The sequence below is a fragment of the Schistocerca piceifrons genome, chromosome 5 (genome assembly GCF_021461385.2).
Source record: "Schistocerca piceifrons isolate TAMUIC-IGC-003096 chromosome 5, iqSchPice1.1, whole genome shotgun sequence".
Lineage (NCBI taxonomy): Eukaryota > Metazoa > Arthropoda > Insecta > Orthoptera > Acrididae > Schistocerca > Schistocerca piceifrons.
The window spans coordinates 147,659,825-147,672,768 of NC_060142.1; positions in this window are offsets into that span (position 1 = coordinate 147,659,825).

Sequence of the window (12,944 nt, forward strand, 5' to 3'; positions counted from 1 at the left end):
TTTTGATGCAAAACAGAATAAATAGGTGATATTGAAGTAGATACTGTGTAAAGAATACAGAACGTAAACAATGCAACATGCGTAACGGTAGACAAAAATGTTCTTCGTTTTTTTCCAACTCAACAGATTTGCATATACATTCTGACAACTGATTAATGTGCTCAGTATGGGGTGTGACCACCTCTGGCAGCAATAGAGACCTGACAGTGATGGAGCATGCCCCATATGACGTCATCAATATCTTGTTAAGCTAATAGCGCCCATTCTTCTTGCAGAGCTGCACACAATTCTTGGAGAGTGGTTGGTGGATGCTGACTGAAGCATCACGTCTCGCTACTGCATCCCGGACATTGGCCCACTGTTCGACTGTCAGGTGGCATGTTCACCACTCCACTCTAGACGTTCCCTCCCGTGAAGACGCGTCAGAGGTACACACACAGCAGGTCTCCGACAGTAAGGCCATTTCGCCGAAGCCTTCTGCACACCGTTTGCGTCGATACAACACGTTCAGTGGACGCTGCGAGGTTGGATGTCAATTGACGTGCAGTAGTAAGGTGGTATCATCGTGCCCTCACAACCAAATAACGTTCCTCTCTTTCTGATATCACACGTGGTCGGATCCACACTGGTTTTCGGGATACAGTTTCTGTCTCTATAAACAGTCGCCACATTCGAGAAACAACAGAACGATTCAAATTAAATCATAGCGCAGCATCAGTTTCCCACTATTCTGCTTCCATTCTTCCCATGGCGCCCCACCGCAGAAAATCAGGTATGCGTCTTCTCTGTGCTATACTGCACCATCTGTGACTGTGTACACACAGCAGCTGTGGATGTGGGACTACCCGATAAACACTACCCTGTTTGGGAGGTGCCCTGACATCATCGTTGGCGTGGTTGTCCGTTGACCGGAATGCCATCTTTCGTCCAGAACACAATCGTACGGACACCTGCTGACAGTTAGTGTGATTATATCGTGAATTAGATGCAAGACAGAGAAATAGCGGTTTGTTGCTTTAATTTGAGACACTTTGGAATGCGGACATACCTCCAGTAACATAGTATTTTATTTTTAGGTCTGCTGTTTTCTTCTAAAATATCCTTTTTCAAAATTGAAGAGAAATACGTTTGCCGGGGATCTTGACACACTACTGCTCACAGCAGCACCCCCCCCCCCCCCCCCCGCACTCCCTCTCTCTCTCTCTGTCTCTCTGATACTGAATTGTTTTTCTTAAAAAATGAATAACTAGCTGATAATATAAGTGTAGGATGCCACTGACTTCTATTCGTTCAGGGACTGTCAAAAATTAATGACTTAAATTTTTTTTAAAATTAATTTCAGTAGTAAGCAAAATACCACAATGGCGTAAATTTCCATTTAAATTCTTCAAACCTCACATAATCTCAGTCTGATGGTTCAGTCCACACTTATATGCTATTCATACTAATAAAAAAAAATTTAAAAAAAACATCACAGCTGCTCTCTTACATGATAAGTGGCCACTTAGCAAATCGCGTCAAGTGCTTTAAAATCCACTAGCCTTCGGCCGAGTACTCCTCGGCCACTGTCGAGTGATGACTGTTTTCTTGGTTACTGCTACCGTAGGATGGTTTCGCGGCAATATTTACTGATAAACTCATCTCAAGCTTAATTTTGCATCGTTGCCTTGGAGTATTCCTTTCGCTGACATACATGGTGTGGAGAGAGCAGTTCGCAAGATGCCCAGTGAAACTGCTGAAGAAATTCGTCGAGAAACGAGCCGCATTCTTTCACAATCCTAGCCGCCAACCTCGAACATGACAAGAGCTGAGTGTAATGATCTTATCGAACTCCGCAACGATCCTGTTCTCGTAGAGCTGCCAGCTGACAAGGGCAATGCAGCTGTCGTTATGGAACGAACGATGACGTGAAGATTCGGTTGATACTGGGGGAGGAGACATATCAAAAATTATCAAGGAACCTAACATCTGGAATAATGAGGAAGACGTCGGAGATTCTCAAGGGTCTTCACTGGAAGAGAATGTCATTAAAAATATCCTCCTTCGGACACCTTGAACACATACATTGTATGACATTCCAAAAGTACACAAGAACAGCGCACCTCTACGTCCTATTGTGAGCACTACAGACTCGTGAAAAATCTGGTCAGCCTCCTTACTCCGCATGTTGGTCCCTGTGTGCACCACATCAAGGATACGACCGACTTTATGAGTCAAATTAAATACCTGCGTCTTGTAGAAGGAGATATATGTCATTATTCCCGCGCGCTCCAATCGAAGATTCTATAGATCAGCTCTCCCAGTTATATGATGACACTGTTTGGGATTTATGTAAGAACACTCTGACGTCATCGTATATGATGGAGGATATTTTAAGCAGAAGGACGGCGTCACGATATGAAGCCCATTAGCTCCAGTTACAGCAAGCTTGTTTGTGAAAGTACTTTGAAGACATCGCCCTGGACACAACTCCTGCAAAGCCTAGTTGCTTTTATCGTTACGTCGACGACACGTTCGTTGTTTCGTCCATTAGGCGTGAAAAGCTGGAAGAATTCTGGGGTCACATCAACAGTATCCACGATAAGATCAAGTTCACGATGGAGGTAGGCGTAGAGTATGTGTTTCCGTTCCTTGACACCCTCGTCCGCCGTGAAAAAAATGGGTGTCTCGGCCACAGTGTTTTCTGGAAACCCACCCACGCGGACTGACATCTGCAAGCTAACAGCTATCTCCATCCATAGCAGAATTGTTCTGTTCTGAGGATCTTGGTACATCTAGGGCAAGCCATCTCAGACCCTGAAGACTTGGCGAAGGAACAGAGACACTTACGAAAAGTATTCAAGAAAAACGAGTACAACGACCGCTAGATTTCGCAAGCCATTTTTCCGAAAACGGGGACGTTGAAGGACCCCGAGGAGGATTCTAAGAAGCTTGCGTTTTTTGCTTTCCGTCGCTCAGCCACAGGAAAGTTTAGCCAGCGGCTAAGGAGGCTTGTAATCGATTCGGTCATCAAGGTTCCAGCAAAAATTCGGCAATTCATGAGGCCCGTGAAATACGATGGATTACTCAGAGCGCCCAGAGCATATAAAATACCGCGTGGGTGTAGATACGTATATGTTGGACAGACTGTGCGTACTACGGAACACCGCTGTGTAGAACACTAGAGATGGTTTCGCCTTCTGTGTGTTGCGAATTCAGCGGTACCAGAGCATGCTCTACAACACGGACACAGTAATGCATTAGACGAGACATCTGTTACTATAAGAACTAAAAAAGACACTGGAATAACGTAATAAAAGAAGCGATAGCGACGAAAATTTATGAGAACATCCTCAACAAAGGCGGCGGTCTGCAGCTAAGCACGTTTGGAACCCGGCCAATGGAAGGCTTAAGCGTGCGTGGCGGGTGGGCATTAGAACTTCAGCTTACATGGCGCTGGCAAGGGCACAGAAGGCAGCGGGGTTACACACTGAAGAGCCAAAGAAACTGGTACACTTGCCCAATATCGCATAGGGTCCCACTCATAAGTGCCGCAACACGATGTGGCATGGAATCGACTAATGTCTGAAGTAGTGCTGGAGGGAATCTACACCATGAATCCTGCAGTGCTGTCCATAAATCCGTAAGAGTACGAGGGGGTGGAGATCTCATGCGAATAGCACATTGCAAGACATCCCACATATGTCTGGGGAGTTTGGTGGCCAGCGGAAGTGTTTAAACTCTCAGCCAATTCGCAGCTGGACGTATGGCGTGTCGCATTGTCCTGCTGGAATTGCCCAAGTCCATCGTAAAGGACCATGGACATGAAGGGACGCAGGTGATCAGACAGGATGCTTACGTACGTGTTACTTGTGAGAGTCGTTCTAGACGTATCAGGGGTCATATATCATTGCAACTGCACACGCCCCACACCATTATAGAACCTCACCAGCTTGACAGTCACCTGCGGACATGCAAGATCCATGGATTCATGAGGTCGTCTCCTTACCCGTACACATCAATCCACTCGACACAGTTTGAAACGAGACCCGTTTGAACAGGCTACAAGTTGCCAGTCATCAACGATCCAATGTCGGTGTTGACGAGCCCAGGCGAGGCGAAAGCTTTTTGTCGTGCAGTCTTCGAAGGTACACCTGTTGTCCGTCGGCTCCGACAGCTCATATCGATGATGTTTTGTTGAATGGTTCGCACGCTGACACTTGTTGACGGCCCAGCACTGCAGCAGTTTGCGGAAGGGCTGCACTTCTGTCACATTGAACGATTCTCTTCAGTCGTCGTTGGTGCCGTTCGTGCAGGATCTTTCTCCGGCCGCAGTGATGTCGGAGATTTGATGTTTTACATGATTTCTGATATTCACGGTACACTCGTGATATGGTCGTACGGGAAAATCCCCACTTCATCGCTACCTCGGATATGGTGCGCCCCATCGCTCGTGTGCCGACTATAACACCACGTTCAAACTCACTTAAATCTGGATAACCTACCATTGCAGCAGCAGTAACTGATCTAAGAACTGCGCCAGACACTTGTCTTACATAGACGTTGCCGATCGCAGCGCCGCATTCTGCCTGCTTACATATCTCTGTATTTGAATAAACAGTATTTGAAAAGTCAATAACCACTTGACAACGGCTGAGGAAAATCTCAGCCGAAAGCTCTTGGATTTTAAACCACTTGACGCTCGAGCAAATTTTATCATAGTATACTGTTGTTTATTAATGAAAATTCTTATAAAAAATGATTTTTTGAAGAAATCAGCCGGCCGCTGTGGCCGAGCGGTTCTAGGCACTTCAGTCCGGAACCTCGCTGCTGCTGCGGTCGCATGTTCGACTCCTGCCTGGGCCGTGGATGTGTGTGATGTCCTTAGGTTGTAAGTAGGCTGTTTAGGTTTTCCTATGGGTAACGCCACGTAGTGCTCTGTATGAAAATCACTGGCTGTGCTGTGTGCAGTGTGTGGCTAGTTTGCATTGTTGTCTGCCATTGTAGTGTTGGGCTGTTGGTTGTTAACAGCGCGTAGCGTTGCACAGTTGGAGGTGAGCCGCCAGCAGTGATGGATGTGGGGAAGTGAGATGGCGGATTTTTGAGAGCGGATGATCTGGACGTGTGTCCATCAGAAACAGTACATTTGTAAGAATGGATGTCATGAACTGCTATATATATTATGACTTATGACCACTATTAAGGTAAGTACATTGTTTGTTCTCTACCAAAATCTTTCATTTGCTAACTATGCCTATCAGTAGTTAGTGCCTTCAGTAGTTTGAATCTTTTATTTAGCTGGCAGTAGTGGCGCTCGCTGTGTTGCAGTAGTTCGAGTAACGAAGATTTTTGTGAGGTAAGTGATTTGTGAAACGTATAGGTTATAGTTAGTCAGGACCATTCTTTTGTAGGGATTTTTGAAAGTCAGATTGCGTTGCGCTAAAAAATATTGTGTATCGGTTTAAGCACAGTCATGTGTAATTTTTCTAAGGGGACGTTTCATATGTCGACCCTTAGCCGAGGATACCTCACTGGAATCTTCTGATTTTTTTCTTGTAGTTTGTGTAATTAGTGTAGCTATTGTTTATTGCTAGCGCGTAATTGTAGAGAGAATCTCCTTTGTAGTTGCAGTCTTTCAATGTTGTACAGTAAAACAGTTGTGGCATGCGTGTAGATTTGCACCAAGTATTTCGCAGCTGCGCTTGCAATTAACTAGATATTATTTTCAGTGCTATGTCAATGTGTTCTCTTATTTTTGCTCTTCAAATTGTGCTTTTCTGTGTTATCGTGTGAAATATTGTGACAATAATGGCGTGCGAAAAACGTAACACTAGGCTCCAAAGTAAACTGAGAAGTAATAGTGACGACGAGCGTAGCTTATCAGCACCACTGTGTAATGAATTAACAGACATTCTAAGTAGTAATTTGGTAATTGTGCATAGGGAAATGGAGCGGGCGACAAATAATGGTGTAGACAATGAAACAAGTAGTGAACAGGGAAGCATTATCGATCGATCGGTCGGCAACAGCTCGCCTCAGGAATCCGAAATGACAGAACACAATATTGCAAATACTGTAGACTTAGGTTTTGGGTCCTCACCGTTTTCTCAAATGAGTCAAGACACATTTTCCGCTTCTCAAAATGTGAATGTTGCCGGTGAAAACGCACTGCCAAAAAGCATAGATTCCAGACTCTAATACATTATTATTGCAATTAATGCAACAAATGGAACAAAATCAGGGACAAACACAGCAAAAGCTTCAAAAGTTAGACACAATGGAACAAAATCAGAGACAAACACAGCAAAAGCTTCAAAAGTTATACACCATGCTTGAACAAACACGCGAAGATTTAACTACTGAGTTACATAACATTGAATCGAAATGTCAAAAAGTCTGTAATGATGTAAAAACACAAATTTGTGAGCATTTTCATCCTACTTTTTCGCGGCATGAAAATGCATTACAGAATCACGAAGCAGCGATTAAAGAACTGCAAACTATTGTTCATGAAAATCATGAGACCTTGCAAGCTAAAATTGACTCAGTTGCATCTACCGATTCGGTTACACAACTTGCAAAAACTCAGGAAAACTTGAAGGACACAGTAGTTACTCTGAAAATTGGTTCAGAAAGACACATGGAGGAAATTAGTTCATTATCAGAGAAAGTAGTTGAACTTTCGGATCAGCTAAATAATTTATCTACGAAGGTAGATGATAATATGAATGACACGAAACCGGTAGTCTTTAATGACACAGAAGAGTGTGAATAAATTAGGAAATTCAAACAAAATCAAAATCAAATCAATACACAGTACAAAATAGAAATCCGAGAAGTACAAGATCAGCTGACACAGGTAATACAAGAATTACGTATTTCAGAGGACACTCGCGCTCCAATACGGGAAGAGGGACTTAGAAATATGGAACAGCCACAAAATAATAACATGGGGTACTTCGGAAATTATGCAAGAAATTGGCAAGGTACACCGAAATTTGAGAGGGAACACCCGAAACGACGTAACAATGAACGACATGCGACTCGCCGACATGATGATTTTGACTATAAGCTGTTTATTACTACATGTAAATTCAAAACATTTAAGAATTCCGGCAACGACATTCATCCACAAGCATGGCTTCATCAATTCTCTCATTGTTTTCCTCCCAACTGGTCATTAGAGCACAGATTAGGATTTATGTGTGGCTATTTAGAGAATGAACCAACTGTAAGAATGCGATCGGTCATACACGATTGCCACACTGAAGGAGAATTTTATCATGCCTTCCTCTCAGCATATTGGTCTCAAGCTACACAAGACTGAGTAAAACATAGCATCATAATGATGAAACATTTCAAACAATCTGAATTTTCCAGTCTTGTCAAATATTTCGAAGAAATGTTACATAAGAATCAGTATCTTTCAAACCCATACAGCCCCTCAGAACTCATCCGCATTTGCTTAATCAAATTACCTGAACATTTACGACATATTATTTTGGCAGGACGTTGCAAAGACGACACTGAAGCTTTCCAGGGACTCTTACAAGAATTAGATATTGACGCTGACAATTGCGGAATGCGAAAACATGAACACAACCATTACGGGTGACATCTGTCGCAATTCCGCAATGAAAGAAATAATAACTGGACACGACAAGGCTATTCTCACAACACAAATCGTGACCAAAACAGACACCACCTGTACGACAACCGTTGGCAGAGTAATAATAATTACAGGGAAAGATCACCTCTCCGCAGTAGTGGCTATCACAGAGACAATCAGAGAAACAGACAATATGGGAATCAAAATAATTATTATCAAGGGAGACAGAATAACTTTAGACGCAACGGTCCAGCGCACAGTTACGACTCACGGAGAAGTTCTCCGCCACGTGACCGACAAGAAATTAGTTACAGAAATTGCCGACATGACGAGAGACAATATACTCATAACGACAGACCTGAATTTCATCAGTACTGGCGGGATTCAAACAGGGCTGGTCCCTCTCGGCAAGGTGAATTTGTAGAAGTTAGGTCTCCTAGTCCCAATAACGACACACGCCAACAAAGAGATAGCAGACAATGACTCTCACCACAGGCAGCCACGTGCGCCGGCTGACTCAGAGAAAAATAACATATATGCTAACCTTGAGAAAAATTTGAGCATTCTTTACCGATGTACCATATACCACGTGATAATTCCGTTGAAGCTGGAGGTCTGCATAGTAGGAAGAGTAAAGGCTTGCACCACATTTCGCATGTAGCACCGTTTATAGAAAGATAATCTGCTTTTTAACTTAAGTCTTTCCAATAAAATTTTTCACTTCACGCTACTAGCACAATTTGTCACACTGAGAAACTGTTAACATGCAACAATGTTTGAAGTTAAATATCCAGTCAAGAACTGAGAGAACTTATTTAAACAGAAATTACGAATGCATTGTTATAGTGAACAGACGACACAGTGTTATTGTGTGTGTACATTCTTGCTTGTTAGTGGCACGGTTATGTAATGACCATAAGGCTCACATACTTAGAACATGTACCAGTACTGCTAACGAGATTTTAATACAACATTTTGATTTACTTGAAAATACATTCTGGATTTAAAGTACTTTTTGAGAGATATCAGATGACACAGTGGTTAGTTTATTTGACAGTTACACGATTATATCACGACGCTACTAATGAGTGACACATTTTATATTATTGCTTTTGCACTGTATCTGTTTTATATCTGCACAGTTTTTCTGAATTCTTCTGGAAAGGAAAACATGTATTAGTAGTAAATTTTGGGGGTATAGCTACAATGAGACCGCCTTTTCTGTAGCACAACAATACGTTACAGTACAGTACTTACTCCATCACGGCAATAAGCGTAACAACTACGATATCTATACGCATAGAAATTCACTTCGTTTATTATGAGGTAAGTACATTGACGTCTACAGAACTTTGCTTACGGACGGTGATAATTACGACACTTGGCACATTTTTTACCCTTAAGTAATGACAGAGATTATGTTACAACAAGACGCAAAATTTTGCGCGGCAGTTCACGTATTTGAGTGATTAATTTTGTACTTAAGACATTTATTTTTAAAGATTTTTGAATTACAAAGAAAGTTTTCCGTGGTACATTTCATTCCATTGCTGTAATCTGTAACACATGAGGGTATAAATACATTAATCCTCAGGGGAGTACACGCTTACTTTGTGTACCATGTGTTTGGCAAGCACAAGGAGCCCTAGCTAATATGGTATTTGCTTATACAACTTGACACATCGGTACCATATTTCTCTAACACATAAATTACACAGCTATCTGATCATTTAACTGGGAGACACAAACATTTATTTTACTACATCAGTGACAGATGTTTACGTAATTACACAGTTGAATAACTTCACACTTATGAAACTGTATTTTGTCTGTACTTTGTGAACTGTTCATATTTTCTCGGAACCATTGTGATACTATGAGAGCTTTGAATGATGTATTTGGTAAGGGATCATGATTTTTGAAGTACGTTTGAGGTAGATGACTTTATTTAAGGTCTTGAAATTATTCAAAGAAGCTGCGACGATTCTGAGATGTGATTGATCTGTTATGATGTTATTATTACGATGACGATGTGTATTATGCTGTTGAGGTATGTTTATGATCAATAAGCTGAGAATCGCACTTTAAGAGTTATGAAATGTGTGTAAATGCGTGAATGTATCACAATGCAGGCGAAAATTTTTTGCACACTGTTATATTCATAGGATTTTGTTTCTACATATTTGTAACGCAAATTCTCGACCTGTGAAATTTTATATGAGACTGTCACTGTAGCGCAAACTGCTGTCGTAAATATTTCAGTAGAAAAGTTAAGTGACCTTCACGTAATGCGTGGTGGGCACCCAGCTGCGCGATAGTCGCCTGGGAAAAAGCCATTAGTGTGTGCCTTTCAGAGGCACAGGTGGAGAAAAAAAGGAGGCCATTATCCTCGCGATTGACATTTCTTTGTAGAAAGCATCGCATATACGACACGCTCAAACTTGAAAACATATGATTACACTGTGGATCTCATAATTTATGATATTTACTAAAATGCCTAATGAAATGATGAGAAACATTTCACATCTATTGTCTTGTTAGTTGAAAGACTGTTTACTGCATTATGAAATGCCATATGGCTAGTCAATGACGTTTCACACCTTGCTTTGCCTATTTTGTTTAATATCTAGTTTCTAGCTGCACTGCAGCATTGGTTAAAATAAAATTTTATAGATGTACTAATTTAGGTATTTTTTGTCTATAGATCCAGTAAATAATAACTTTATGATCTACTTAAAAAAAACGAAGGAGCACAAAAAGACATTTCCCTTCACAGGACTTGCATACATAATTTTCTTTCCAAAAACTTGGTAATATTTCTCGTAGAATAAGTTGTGGTGCACCACTTTAATTACATAAGACATTAAGATGTGAATAGACTTTTCCCTTATCTGTATTTTTGTCTTTAGTGTAATATTTTTTCTGCTTGAGCTATGTCATGTTTAGGTATAAGTTACGTATTTGCTGCTGCTGTTTGCCAGGCATAGTGTTACTGAATTTGACTTCGTATTATTCTGTTAAGCCAGTTTTACTAATGATTTATTTTTATTGTTTGCTGTGCATTGCCTTATATTAGTTGTAATATTGCATTTGCTTTGCTAATTTATGCTGCTTGCTTTGCCAATTTGCATTTTTTGTCATTGTTGTTTGTGTTAATTGTTTTGTGCTGCTGCATTGCCTTGTCTCTTAGTTAAGCATCTGAGCTCAGTAGATTTAAGTTAGCTTAAGATGGGGTAGGGTATATAAGAGAGCGTGTTCTGATGAATTGGAAGAAATGCATTGAGAAGCTATAAGAAAATGGTTTGGCCAAAAAGTATTTTGAAGGAGGATATGAACAAAAAAGTAGGGTTTAGGGACAACAGGTTTAGGTAGGATTTTCTTGGAAATAAATGATGAGGTAAGAAATATGTGAGCATATAAATACAGAAAGGAAGCTTGGATTGGATTTTTTTGTTCGTAACAAATGTTGAAATAAGACAAAAGATCTATGAAATGAAGTTTTGGGTTTGACTGCAGTACCAAATGTTACCCTGAAAATGAACCCTGTCTTTCCTTTTGTATTATTCCGCTATGTGTTTATGTATCCGTGTGTATTTGTCTTTTTCCTGACTTTATGTGTTTAGCTAATAAGATTTATGTTGTAGAATTTTTCAAATACTATTTTATTTTCTTTGTAAAGATGTTTAGACATTATTTATTCTGTTCTTTTTTAATGCTCATGTGTGAAGTTGATGTTTTAAAAGTTATTCTGATCTTTTATGTATTTAATTATGTCATAATTCCTGTAACACTGATGTATATGTTTATTTCTATTCTTTTGTATCACCTGTATTACTACAAATGTTTTCTGTATTATTATGTTTTAACGATGTTTTCTGTATCTCTGTAATTGTATTCTCATGTTATAAAATTGTAATTGACACCAGTTTATCAAATTAAGTAACTTGTAAGCTTTCATTTCACTGCACACATTTCTGTTGGTCATAGTATATGCACAATATGTAAAAAAAATAAAAAATAAAAAAGAGGACTGTTAGTGCTTGCACATGTGTTGATAATTCAGCAAGGGACTGGTTAACAGCATTGCTGGTTCTAAGAACATTCCAAAAAGTTTAGTGAGTACACAAGTGGTGGTTTATGGACTTGCTATATTGTCCGTAAGACTCTTCGATGGTGATTGTGCACCTGCACAGTCGCAACAGATGGCTGCTGGCCGTCTCTACAAGGACTACAGTGGGTCTGCACCTTTGATGACCCACCAATACCATTATTTCTACAAGGACTGCAGTGGGTCTGCACCTCTGGTAGCCCACCAATACCATAATCTCTACCAGGACTACAGTGGGTCTGCTCTGTGATGACCAACCTACCAATATTCTTCAAAACTTCGACTGACTCTGCTATGGGTTTGCTCTGTTGTGGACCATTACCTGTCTGCATGTCAAGAGTCAGCACTGTCTTTCCGTTGGAAGGACAACACTACTACTTCAAGACTGCATGGAAATCCACTACTTCCATGTGCATTTTGTTTTACTGATCAGACTTGGAGAAAGTGATGAATGATCAGGACTGTCTTTATGGACTGTGAGAAAATTTTAGCTTTTCACCAACATTGTATCACTAAGTGTGCGCATTTGATATCTTTGTTATTGTAATTATGAAAAATTTCATCAAATCATTATTGGCCACTGCCCAAAACAATTTGCAAAATTTTTTGTGGGGAGCATGGGGGCTATGTAAGTAGGCAGTTTAGGTTTTTTTATTGGTAACGCCACGTAGCACTCTGTATGAAAATTACTGGCTGTGCTGTGTGTAGTCTGTGGCTGGTTTGCATTGTTGTTCAATATTGTAGTGTTGGGCAGCTGGATGTTAACAGCGCATAGCGTTGCGCAGTTGGAGGTGAGCCGCCAGCAGTGGTGGATGTAGGGAAGTGAGACAGCGGAATTTTGAGAATGGATAATCTGGAGGTGTGTCCATCAGAAACAGTACATTTGTAATAATGGATGTCATGAACTGCTATATATATTATGACTATTAAGGTAAATACATTGTTTGTTCTCTCTTAAAATCTTTCATTTGCTAACTATGCCTATCAGTAGTTAGTGCCTTCTGTAGTTTGAATCTTTTATTTAGCTGGCAGTAGTGGCGCTCGCTGTATTGTAGTAGTTCGAGTAACGAAGATTTTTGTGAGGTAAGTGATTTGTGAAAGGTATAGGTTAATGTTATTCAGGGCCATTCTTTTGTAGAGATTATTGAAAGTCAGATTGCGTTGCGCTAAAAAAATATTGTGTGTCAGTTTAAGCACAGTCATGTATAATTTTTCTAAGGGGACGTTTCAAGGTTAATTAGGTTTAAG